The sequence below is a fragment of the Phyllostomus hastatus genome, unplaced genomic scaffold, assembly GCF_019186645.2.
Source record: "Phyllostomus hastatus isolate PE091 unplaced genomic scaffold, TTU_PhHast_1.1 phas_contig_283, whole genome shotgun sequence".
In the NCBI taxonomy this organism is placed as follows: domain Eukaryota; kingdom Metazoa; phylum Chordata; class Mammalia; order Chiroptera; family Phyllostomidae; genus Phyllostomus; species Phyllostomus hastatus.
Window position 1 is genome coordinate 12,149,954 of NW_025333833.1, and position 13,091 is coordinate 12,163,044.

Consider the following 13,091-nt stretch of genomic DNA (forward strand, 5'->3'; position numbering starts at 1 on the left):
GCCTTCCTGGTGCCCGGCAGCTTTCATCCCAAGGCCTAGGTGACAGACCCAAGACGCAGCTTTCCCGCCGCGCTCTGCCCTCCCGCGGGCCCCGCAGCGCGCGATCACACAAACACAAACACACGCGAACACAAGCGGGTCCTCCTCTCTCCTTCCGTCCCCGCAGCCCCGCGCAGCCCCTCACAGCCCCGATCGCCTTCTCCCCGGGTCCCTTCCTCCGGTGCGCGGCGCCCTCGCAGCCTCCGCAGGCCCCTCCCCGGGGGAGGGGAGCCGGACGAGCGGGAGCCAGGCGCGGGGAGGGCCAGGCAGTGGGGGAGTGTCTGGCTGCCCCCGCCCCTCGAGTGAGTGACTGGGCAAGGAGGTCCCCTCCCTCCCTGTCCCCTCCCTCGTTCGCTCCCTGCCCACTCCGGGGGGGGGGGGGGGGACGTTCCTTGCCGCGGCAGTCGCGGCCGCCGCTTCTTTCACACTTTAGTTGGGAGCCGCGCACCGCGCTCAGTTACTGGCGAGCTGGCCGCGCGCCGCCGCCTCCCGCCTGCAAGCACGCGGGCCCGGCTTCGGGGTTTTCGGCTTTTACTCCCCGCCGCAGGGAGGAGGGGGAGCCCCGGACACACAGTGGTTAGAAGGAGGAAGAGGAGGAGGCGGGAGGAAGAAACCAGGCGCGGAGGAAAGGGGCGGGGGGCGGGAGGCTGGCCACCTTCAGCCCCCCCCCGCGAGCGCCCAAGGTAAGCTGGAGCCGTGGCCAGCCCCGGGGCGTGGGGAGTTGGCGGCGGTGCGCGCCCGGGCTCGACTCCCCCGGCACGCCCGGTGGGCTGGGAGGGAGGCCTCGGGGGTGTCTGCCGCTCGCTAGGGATGGGAGCCACAGTCGTGGCGCTGCCGGCGCGCGGCCGGGGCTGGGGTTGCTGCTGGTGCTGGGCTGGTAGGGCTGCCGGGGACGGAAGCCAGGGTGCGCGGGCGGGGGGGTAGCTGCAGGGGGCGTCTGCTGGCAGTGCGGCGGGGTGGGATGCGGTTGGGGCTGCTGACGGCTTTCGTCAGATGGAGGCCTGGGTGGCTGGTGTTAGGCACCCCTCCCTTCCCACCCGCACCCCTGCCGCCCTCAGCCTTCCTGCCCCTCTCTGGCTTTGCATGTAGCTGCCGTACTTTGCAAGGCAGAGCTTGGAAGAAGAAAAAAATCCCACAAAATTCAGAATCCTTTGCTGAGTCTCCAAGTCGCTTCTCCCGCTGCGACTGATGGATGTGTTTGAGGGTGCTGTGATCCCCGGGGTTTCTGAAGTTTCGACCTTTTGGGGGGTGGCTGATCTCGGGGCATCTTGTTTGCCCACCTCGATGTGTTTATTATTCGTGCCCATGGGAGGCCTGGCAGAGAGTGCTTGGTTATTGAACAAGGAAAAGATTTGGCTTCTCTATGCAGGCAGCTCGCTAAGTGCGGGCGCCTTGGCTGCCTTTGGTCGGCTGCTCAATGCCCTTCCTCTATCATCCACCCTGCCTCCTCCTCCTACGGAGAGATCTTATTTTTTTCCACTTACTGTTTGCGTGAGAGAAGTCCCTGGGCTTAAGGGCTCGCCTATTCATTCCTCTTCCAAAGCTCGTGATTGGCTCAGGTATGATGGTAAAATTTGGGGTGGCTTTCTTTGCTCCAAGAGTTGCATGGTCGAAAACACACACACACACACACACACACACACACACACACACACACACACACGCATTAGTCCTGAAAGACGACAGGCTCAGTGTGAGACAGGAATGTTTTGTTTGCAGTAGGAAGTTGAAGACCTGTGTAGGAGGCATCTCCCATCGCATGCGGGTTAGGAAAATTGTTTTAAAATAGACAGCGATTGTGTTGTGCGTGGTTGGAAGGCAGCCATAAGTTCGGCTGTTGGGGCAACTCTGAAAGTGATACACCCTGGTCACCTAGAACCTCAGCAAAGACGTGCAGGCTGTGACTCAGACGTTGGGAGGGGGGCTGCCACACCACAGATTTCATGTAGTCCTTTTTTTTTTTTTTAATTTAAGGAAACAGTATGGACTGTTTGGGGAAGTGACAAGTTCATTACACAGACAGATGTTACAGACGTTTCCCCACTGCCGGCAGTGGGGCTCACCTTCTACCTAATGAGAATCACCTTTCAGTTACTGGGGCCTGGGGTGTTTTAGCTGTCTTGGGGTAGGGTAGGGGGAGGTGATGTTTCTCAAGGGTCCTTAAGTCCGAGATGCTCAATTTGGGAGTTTTCTTCCCTTTTTCATACTTCCAGAGCTGGGTTGTAGGGTCAATGGTAGATCCTATGCAACTATTCTGTGTTGGCTGTTTGGAAAAGTAACTGATCAGACATGAAATTCACAAAGACTTTGATCACTTGTTTTTCTTCTGCTATACAAGTAGTAGCGATGACAGGACAGCTGAGTGTCTTTATCTGCATTCAGCCACAGCTGGGACTGCCGGCTTCACCAATCACAAATGCAACATTGAGAGGAACCTCCCCTCAAGTTTCCTGCTGTGCCACCTGGGCTGGGAGAAAGGCCCTGGAAGGCTGCTGGGGAAAGCAACAAAGACAGCAAACTCAGCTGGAGGCTGCGTGGATACCTGAGGAGGAGTGGGCTGCATCGCTTGTCAGGCTGATCTCCATTTAGACAGATTTCCAAGAAAAATGGCCTTGGTTGGTTAGGGAGGTCTTATAGCCATTGTTGAAAGTTTTTATCCTAGAAAGACCCTGAGGTTCTAGCTTCAGCACTGCCCCCGTTTCAGTGGTTGAGAGAACTGATCATTTTGTTTGCTTGGCTGGTAATTTATCCCTCCACCCTTTGCCACGCCCATCCCCAACTCTGTCTCACTCCATTGTGAAGCATGGATTTCTGGGAGTTGATAGGCCACTATCTAAAGTAGTTGCAGCTTCTTGAAGAATCCCAAGGTGTAAATCAAGAGCTTGTTCATTTTAATTGGTACTATTTGCTGTGACTGACTCAAACAACCTACCAGGGAAGAGGGTGGCTCACCCCACGGAGAGGACCCTGGCCAGGCTGACGGCGCCTTAGCCTTGTGTTGGAGTTTTGACGGGGTGAGCCTCGGCTGTCACATCCTGAACAGCTTGCTCCAGGCCCGGAGTGGCCCCCTTTCGCTGGGTGTTTTCTGTCAGAGAATGGGATGCCCCAGGCTGGAGAGGGAAGTGTGGCCCCTCCCATGAAGGGCCGGAGAGGGCAGGTGGCTCATTCCCATGATGTCCTGAGAGGGATAAGTATCGGCAGCTTCACTCGGACTTATCAATACAATGTGGAGCCGTAGGAGGCCCAAACAAGGGCGTTTGGGGCCATGTTATGGTCCTTCTTTGGAATGTCAGAAGTCCCTTAGCGTGGGAAAAGTAAATGTTGTGATTAATTAGGTTCTCGTTAAAACAGGAAGAGCAGATTGCCATAGATCAGTGTAACGAACTGCTTAGAAAGCTGAGAAGACAGGGATAGGACCTGCGTGCTGGGAGGATTGCAACACTGAAATCGTATTTTACAACTGGTGACAGTTGTGACTTTCAGAGATCATAATTCACCAGCTTATCCGAAGTGGCATGTAAATGATATATACACATATTTTTAACGTAGGCATTTATTTAGCTCGACTATCTCAGTCCTGAAGTTTAATTTTACAAGTCACAGTTGCAACAAGCAACAACTTGACATGCCGTGGTTATGCAATTTTGACAAGAGTGATTGGACGTAGCCTTGGCTCACATGAACATAGAAATGAACGCGCAGCGGTGTCTGTGGTCACCAGGTATTAAGAAGTTCCTGGACTTTTTTTTCTTTTTAATTATTAAACGTGTTCCTGGAAAAAGCACTTGCTAGGGGGTGGTAGGCGGGTCAGATAATGGAGAAGTTTGCTTTCTCTCCACACTGGTGAAAGGAGATGCGGCCGCCCCAGCCTGAAATGGACACTGAGGAGATTCATCCGCGCAGCCCCACAGCAGCCAGCACACGGCTCTGCACTTGGACGTCACTCAAGGAGTGATTGCATCGAATGGAATTAACCTCAGTAGTTAAGATCTAGAAGGCATCAAAACAAACAAACAAACAAAAAAAACCCCTTGGAAATGCATGAGATGCAGGCTTCCATTTTAATAAATCAGAGAGAGAGAGAGTTTACTAAGAGCTCCGTGGTACGATGCCTCAGGTAGGGTTTTTAAATCTTGAAAAATACATGACAGGAGAGTAAACACGCCAAGGGTAGGGCCCTGTGCAGTTGCTGGAGTTCCTGAGTAGGGCGTCCTGATTCGGGAGAGCTATCATATCCATAGCTGACAAACATTTCTTCACTCACGATGGTCCCTCTGGTCTGTAGGTTTTTGTCTGAAGGATTCAGTGACTGACAATGAAGCGTTGTTACAGTCCTTTCATGCCACTGGTCCTACTGTGCTGCAGCCATAGCACCCAGGGTTTTCCATGTCGGGGTTGGGGGTCTCTCCCCGAATGTGCCTGGATCAGAACCGGGGGAAGCTCAGGCAGCCCGACCACTTTGGTGTTTTAGGTTTTCCCAAGAAAGACAATATTCAGTATTCACTGCTGCTCCCTCTAAAATAACTTAAAACAGGGAAAGTCCTGCCCTGTCCCCCTGCAGTGCACGCAGTAGGGCTGCCGGGATCCTTGGCTCCGCCCCTCACCCTCTTTTCGGGCCGCCTTTACCTCTTACTGCTTTCCGCCAGATGTCCCTTTCTCCTTTCTGTCCTTCCTGAAGCTTTTCCATGGTTTTCTGACCCAGAGATTTTCATCCATGGGCCCTCCTGCTTCTTACCCCACCCCCCAATTATTGCCTGCAAGACGTGGGTGTTGTGTGCCTGAAAGATCTTTTCAAGTTTTTTAACCTCTCCGGGGCCAGGTCCTCTCGGACTCCTCCCACCTCTCTGTCAAGTGCAGACTGATGCCCTCAGGGCCCCTCCACCTTGCCCTGTCCCCACTGTTACTCCCACTTCTCTCCATCCAGCCTTCAGATCTCCCAGCGTACCTGCCTCTGCCTGTTTTTAATGGGCTCACACGGTCTCAGCAGGTGTGTTCGTAGCATTCGTGGGTTGAAGTTCACGTGCTCTATGGCTTGCAGAAAAAAAATGGAATGAGAGCACCCTCAAGTTGAGGGAGCTTTCTGCCTCTTTTTGTCACTTTTGATTCCACTATGTATATATATCTTTGACTTCTTAAGATTCTTAAGGCACAGACTGACAGCTGAAGTGCTTTGCTCCTTCACTTCACTTAGCTATTACAGCCTATGTGGGATAATGGGCAAAGGAGTCGCCCAACGGTTCTCGTTATTTTGGAAGATCTGCACAACAAATCTTGAAAAGAATTTTACATATTTTTATACTAGCACTGTCGAAAGGCTTTATTGTCCACTGAAATCTACTCACTAATCACAGGATGGTTGATTTCATTCCATCCTCATTGCCTTGATTTCTTTTTTCTCCTTTGGGTAAGCAAGTGCTGGTTAAATAAATACGACTGTAACTTGAACCAAATGTTTTTTCATTTGTTGCGGTTTTACTGTGCTCTATGAAAATTTTATAGGCTAATGGGACGCATGTATGCCAAACCATGTGAACCTAATATTGTTGGTTTTCCCTATAAGCCTGTGGCCTGTGTTGGCCCTATCACTAGGGTCAGGGGAGAAGAAGTATTAAACCGAAGCCTACTACTGGCAAAACTCATCCTTTTGACTCAGTCCATGCACACTTGGTTTAGTCCTTTTATAAAACTGCACTTCAAAAGTAGATCCAATACTAGTTATGCAATATCCTGAGTGCTCTAGGGCTTTTGGAAGAAGGAGATTTCAAACAGAGCAGAAAGAATGGCTTTTAAGTAAGAATTCCCTTTCTTTGGTGGGTGTATGTTTTGTTTGAGTGCAGTGGATCGTGTAGTAATTTCAGTTCATACGTCAGGCCATAGTCGACCTCCCTTGGCGACGTAAGGTTTTCCCCACGGGAGCAGGGTGCCGCACGGGGAATGAACGTTTTGCATACCCACCATCACTGGTGCGAGTGGTATAGGTGAGACCCACTCCGTAACTCAAGAGGAGCAGCGTGTATATGGCAGCCGCTTCTACAAGCATCTCCCTGAACCCCAAAGTTGACAGGGAGGTCTACCCATGGTTGCTTGCCGCACAGTGGCACCCCCATATTAACACTACGATTGCTTTCACGAGAAGGTTAAAAGGCCGGGGGTAGAGGAAGGAGAGGCCGTAGGCTGCCAGGCTGAGGTTTGCAGAGAGCTTTTCAAACACGCTGAGAGTTAACCCATGCCAATGGGTAACCCAGCAGTTCTGCCTGAAAGTTCTGCCAAAGGTAATTTCCCTAAGATGATGTTTCAACACCTGTACAGTTTAAAGAGGTTCTAAAGGAAAAAACAACCTATATCTCATTCTGCATCTCAAATTGTTAACTATTTTGAGGGAGGAGATGAGAATCCAGGAATCTTTTTGAGTGGCTTAATATTTGCTGAAAATATTAAGCCGTGACAGTCTAGTTGCAGCTCCCCAAAATAATTCTTCCTGTCCTTGGTGACCCCCCAACACTCTCCCTGACCCTGGCTTGGGATGTCCTTCCTGCTTCCTGTGTGGTCGAAGCCATTGCTCAAGTCTCAGTTCAAATCCCACCACTTCCAGGGACCTGCTTTTCTGACCAAACAAGAAGTTTCTCCTCTGCCTTCCATGAATTCCTGTAACACTTATTTGATGTTTGTTTCATTATTAGTTTTCATTTTTCATTTATGCATTTTTTTGGTTATCCCACACCTTATTAGCTATTATATTATACCCACCTGGCCCTAAGAGTGTATTTTGCTGAGTAAATAGCTGTTGGTTGATTAGACAGCTGGTCACTGGCCTGAGGCTTAGAGTTTTTCTCTGTGGAGACTTTGTTCCCATTTAAAACTCTCTTTAGCCAAATGAAGAAGTATTGTCTGGGATGAGAAAAGATAATGGGAATTTTTAAATTCTCTCATTGGCCAAGGTTAGGGCATCTAGTCTCTCTTCCTCAGACAATTTATTAAACAAACATTTGCTTTTGTGGATGACATTCTGTGTCATCCCTGTCCCCGGCACTGAGAGATGCTGGTGACACTGGGTAAAAAAGGCCTGGCCTTGTCTCTGTGGAATTCTCAGACTGGTGCAGGAGCTGACGTGCAAACACGCGGTGTGAGTGAACGGACAAAGGTTCTTTGGGAGTTGAGGGAGGACAGCAGCCAACTCCGTCCAGAGGTGGGCCCGCCACGCATCCGGTGGCCCCGTGACAGTCCTGGCCTGGCCTGTACCCGTTGCTCAGCATCGTTATTAATGGTGCCCCCTTTACCCTCAAAAGTCTCCCCGTTTAGACAATAAGTTAGATGATTCCTCAACATTAACAAGTCATGGAGGGCTTCTTGGAGAAGGGGGTATTAGGATGACACTCAAAAGCTACACGACAATCTTGAGGGTATTGTTCACATTCCCAAAAAGTATCAGGGGACTAACACTGGTTTGCTAACTTTATTTTTCTCACTTGACCGTGGATTCATAGACTAGTTCACAGACTGGCATTTGGGGGGTGGGGGGCGGTGAAAGGGCTTGGGGGCAGGCGGAAGATGAAAGCGGGCATTTCGGCCGAAGACACACAACGGTGTGGAGACAGCTGGAGATGGGCCGTGGTGCCTGGAGTTCCCACGTGCCCTGGCGCCCGGTGGGACAGGAGGCCGGCGAACTATGCAGGCTTCCTAGCAGCGACTGGACTTGCTGCCCAGAATCTAAGCCGTGAGAGGCGCTGGAAGGTTGTAAACAGGGAGGGCCACAGTCTGTGTGATGGACGGTTCCCTCGTGAGTGCGGGTAGGAGCCTGGGGTGGGGTAGAGACTGGAGCCTCAGCAAGTGAGCTCTGGTGCTGACTTGGAATGATTTGATGGGAGCTGATACCTGAAAATGGAAGCAATATTGGCAGGACTCGGGGACATACCGGGAATGGGGAGGGATGAAGGGGACAGCGTAAAGGGTGATCGTCAAGTTTCTGAATGGACTGCACTGCCTTTCTCTGAGACGGGGAATCCAGGCATTGGAAGGAAAGATTATTAACGCGGTTTGGAGTATGTTGAATTTGAGGGCCTTATACTCTTTTAGACGGTGATATACTGAAATTCTGGTCTAGACTTCAGAAGAGAGGTTTGGGACAGAATTGTGGATTTGATCTCAGTTCAGCCATCATTTTCCTAGGGCATTACTCCCCATCTCCATGATGAGGTCAGACCCCTCCGTCCTCTCGCTGCACTGCGCCCTTGCCGGCACACGCTCACCGCCTTTATAATTGCACATCCATCTGGGGATTCTCCAAACACCGATACCCCATCTCCCCACCCCCACCCCACAGATGGGTTACATCCCGATAAACCCATCATAAGGTAAAACACCGTAAGTCAGAAATGCGTTTAGTACACCGGACCTACCGACCGTCACAGCTTCGCCTCGCGTGCTTGGAACGAGCTCAGAGCACTTACATGATCAGAACAGAAGCTCATTCTAATTCCAGGGCCATCTGTAATTGCCCTCCTCTTATTCTTCTCATCAGAAGCAGGAGACATAGACATGATGGGATGTGAAAATACAAACGCAGTATTCAAAAACACGGGCAACACGGCTCGCCGTAGAGTTTCAGTTGTTTACCCTCCCAAGGGCGCAGCTGACCCGGAGCTGCGCTCGCCGCGGCTGTGCAGCGGCAGGAGACAATATCCTACTGCGCATGTCCCCAGTCCCGGCAAAGATCAAAATTGATACACGAAGAACGGTTTTAACTGAATGAGTATCACTTGCACAGCATCATAAAGTCCAAAACTCGTAAGTCGGGGGCTCTCTGTATATCTGCTTTCATCCTCTTGAATCCCCAGGACACCTGCCTCACCGTTTCGGCCCCACACGTATTTGTTGAAGGAATGAACAAAGAATGAAAGAGAGTTTTTGTAGATGGGGTAGTTGAAGCTACCTGGCTTGGGCCGAGATCGCCTCGGGGAAGGAATGTAGAAGAAGAAAATGGAACAGTAAGTTCCAGGAACACCGGCCTTGAAGGGCTGTGGCGGGAGGGAGATGAAGAAGTGCAGCCTCGCGCAGGGCGCGGGCACCAGGCAAGCCTGGAGTCGGGGAAAGAGAGGGTGGGTCGAGTATCGGCTTGTCGTCGGAACTGTCGCATGAAGAAGTAACATAGGATTGAAGAGGTTTTCTCAGAATTTCTAATTCGTTTGTTAAATAGAAGTGGGGATAGACTGACCAGTGGATTCAGGTGTTTTCAGACAGATCTTTCCATTCTGAAGTTTCCGCAGCCCCTTCAGAAATCACTGGTAGTCATTGCTTAGCTATGTATTTTTTTCAGTAAGGGTTATAAAATGATATTGTGTCACTGCTTCTGCATTTGTTAGCTGGAGCTTTTCTATCAAGGAAGAATCAACTATGCCCATTATTTGGGTACCTCTGGGTGTAGTTTGGATGGGAATATTAATGTTTAGTGTTATCCCCTCTGTATTTAATAATGTTCAGAACAATGAGTTGATTTTTCTAGCATCTTCCAAACAAAATCAGTGAGTTCTTTGTTTGGTTTTAAGTACCACTATGGACTCATGGATTTTAACACAATTTATGTGTTTCAGTCCTTTGCAGTTAATGCTTTGGAATTCGCATTTCTTTGGCCCATGAGAGATTCTTCTTTAAATTGGCTCCTGGGTCCTTTTGACACAACTGTAGTGGTCTTTAATGACATCTTTACTTGCTGGTATCACACGACATTTCAGACTTTTCTAGTGCTTTCCCTGACCCAGATCTTTTTCGTGGTGAATGGTATTTAGAGACCATAGTCTGGGTGTTAGGGGTTCTCATTGCCTCTGGGCTCGTGGCTGTTTCTAGGTCTGTTCAAGTGGACAGTGAGGAAAATATATGTGTATGTATGTATATCTAGCTAGTGAGATGTCGATATGTATGTATGTTTATAAGTATGCTTTTATGTACACATGTATGTACGCATATTGTTTCTATTTAATGTAAGCAAATGTATCTTTATTTCTTCTCTAAAAAAGAATGTAGCATATTATAGTTCCATACCTTGCTTTTTGCACTTAACAGTGTATTTCAGAGATCACTCTGGAGCCACTTTGAAAAGATGTGTATTTTGTAGTGTTTTACAACTGCAGAGACTTGATTGTGTACATATGCCAAAATTCACTCATTTGGATATATGTTTGTTTCTAGACTTGCCTGTTACATTGTAGTGGGAATGATTTATTTTTGTTTGTGGGGGTTTATTTGCACATCAAAACTAAAGCCTGAACCGGAACATTATTTTTTCTTAACTGAATGGACGGCTGGATGAATGGTGCTGCAAGCGAACAGCTGTGTGAGTATTTGTGTCTGTATTCTTGCGTGTCTCAATTTGGTCAGTAAATGTTCATCTGTATTAACAAAACGTCATTCAGTTTATTTCAGTCAGTACAATTTTATCTGTAAATACTTGATCTGTATTTTAAAACTGCAAATTTAGTTCCTTAGCTATTCTTAACATACAAATCTGTGACCCATTTGGAATTTATTTCTACGTAGGGTACGGAGAATCGTTCCACGCGTCTCTGTTTTCCATATGGCTCTCTGGATATCACAGACCACTTATTAGAACGTCTGTCTTTCCCCCGCTGATTTGAGATATGCCCCTCTCATATACATAATTTCCATAAGTAATTAATTAGCTGTTTTTCTGCATTCTCTATTTTGTTTTTTTGGTCTGCCCTTTCATGTGCTAGGCCTCTACTGCTTTAATCATAGAGGAAGTATAATATGCAACATTGAAACCATCACGAAATACCAGTTAATACCTACCAGATTGGTAATATCTGTCAACATCAAGCTTTGGGCAAAGGTCTGGAGCAGAGGGAATATGCATACGAGGCTGGTGACAGTAAAAACGGGCATGATGGTCTGGGAAAGAAGTTTGCAATGCCTTATAAAAGCATCCCCTAATTCCCTAGCCTGCAGGATAGCAAAGCCAGGTCACAGAGCAGATTGCAAGCCTGGAGTAGGACCAGTTTTGTCTAACGATATCAATTTGCCATTCTGATGTTATTATTTGCTCTGTAAGTTGGGTTGTGACAAAGGATGGGAAGCGGTGCCTCAGAGAAACTTCTTACACGTGTGCGAGAATGCTCACAGCAATGCTGTTTATGACAGCAAAACACCAGGAACAACCTACACATCTGTCAACAGTAGGTGCAGTAAAGAAACTGTGGGTCACTGAGAGTAAACAGTGAGGGTGCCCCACAACTGTGCGTATCAACGGGACGAATCTCACAAGCGGAACAGTGAGTGGAGGAGCAAGACGAGAAGAGTACAGTGTGATTCCAGTCATGTGAAATTCAGAAACTGGTAAACTAAAGCACCACGTCGTTTAGGACTGATTCACATGGGAAGCCCATAAAGAAAATCAAGGGAACCTATTAACATAAAATGCAGGAGGTTTGTGGTTACTTCTGGGGATGGAGGGGAGGGTGTGATTGGGAAGGGCTGCACGCGTGGGACTTCAAAGGCGCGTGGGGTGTTCTGTAAGGAGGGACGCAGACACTCGTTTTGCTTTTCTACGTGACGTTGTACACGTGCTATGTGATTATTTCATAACAACGGAGAAGCAAACAGCAACAGCAAAAATGCAGATTCAGGAACAGGCTAACAAAACTGAAATAATTAATTGAATTTATACTTGAGATGACGTTCTGTTAGATGGGAAACTCTTGGCTCTTTCCGTTTCTCATTTAGTGACAGTGACTTTTGAGTTGGTTGTGGCAACGAATGAAGACAGCTTTGCTCTGAGGGCCTGGTCAGGCAGCAACAAATATGATACTATATGTTACTGTGTGGTGCACTCACACCAGCAGCATTTCACCAGGTACAACTACAGGCTGGGTCATGGATGCTTTGCCACTTAAATCATTTTTTTGTACCATGATATGAAATGTTATCATAACCAATGTTAAACTTTATCCCGGGAGATTTTTGAAGGGACAACCTCGTAAATAGCAAACCTTTGTCAAGCATATGCTATAAGCCCGATGCAACGGACACGAATTCATTGAATCTGGATGAGAGGCCCGCGAGGAATTAGATGTGGCTCCTGTGTAACTGATGAATGAACTGATGCTCAGACAGAAGCACATGCTGTCTGAGGGTCAGCTCAGGAGCTACATGATGGGATCTCGGGGAAGGTGTTTCTGGCCCCAAATGTCATCTTCCCAGCTTCTTGTCCAGGGTATCTTTTAAGAATTCGGAGGCTAATCTATCCCTTTGCTTCGTGGAGGCCCATGCCAGAAAAGTCAGTATTTCTGCACTTAAAATTTTAGAGAAGAAAACCCTTGGGTCTATTGTGGCAGAGCTTCGTAGCGTCTATGTGAGTCGTTGAGATCAGTTTTAGGACTTCACTGTTTGCTTCTCTTTAGCAGCAGTGAGCAGTTACTCCCCACTCCCTGCGCGATACAGCCTGTCACAGACTCGGAGGCCTTAAAGGATTTGATTGGGCAGTGGGAGAACCGCCAGGGTTTCTGTTTGTTTTCTGGTTGGACACCTTCTCTAACTTCTTATCCTCAAGATTAGCATGAACCCCAAAACCTGTCTTGACTGGGCCTGTGCAAAACCTTCACAGCCCATTTTCCCTTCCGGCATCCAGATTCTAGGTATCGATTTCTCCAAGTTGCCAAACAGTTGTAAACCTTTGTTTTTTTCTTGGTTCCTGAAGGATTACCTTACATATTCTGAATTGTGATGTTAGCTGAGTGAGACTTAGTTGACCTTTTATCTGAGTCCTTATGTGGCCTGTTTTTTATCAGGCCCAGCACTGATCATTATTATTATGCTTTAAAGCGGCATCACGTTTATCTTTCAAGTTCCCCCATTCCTCCTACCCTACTGCTCAGGAGCGAACACAGCTGGATGAAGGGAACCGGGTGGGAAGGAGCATTCAGATGAGCCTTTGGTTGCTAGGGAACCTAGCTTACAGGAATTGGGACTTCCCAGAGGTATATGGAAATTGTGGCCCAGCTGCTGGGAATCTCGGAGAGCACATTCCTTTTTAGATGAGTGTG

At 48.5% G+C, this 13,091-nt stretch overlaps 1 protein-coding gene across 1 annotated transcript in view; it reads left to right on the top strand.

Annotated features, from left to right (window-relative positions):
• Nucleotides 1-425: 425 nt before the first annotated feature.
• The window catches only part of CUNH1orf21 (chromosome unknown C1orf21 homolog), a 190,703-nt gene continuing 178,037 nt past the window's right edge, over nucleotides 426-13,091 (top strand). Inside the window, exon 1 of the mRNA XM_045838484.1 lies at nucleotides 426-722. The gene's annotated coding sequence lies outside the window, so the exon portion shown is untranslated. The remainder of the gene's footprint in view (nucleotides 723-13,091) is intronic.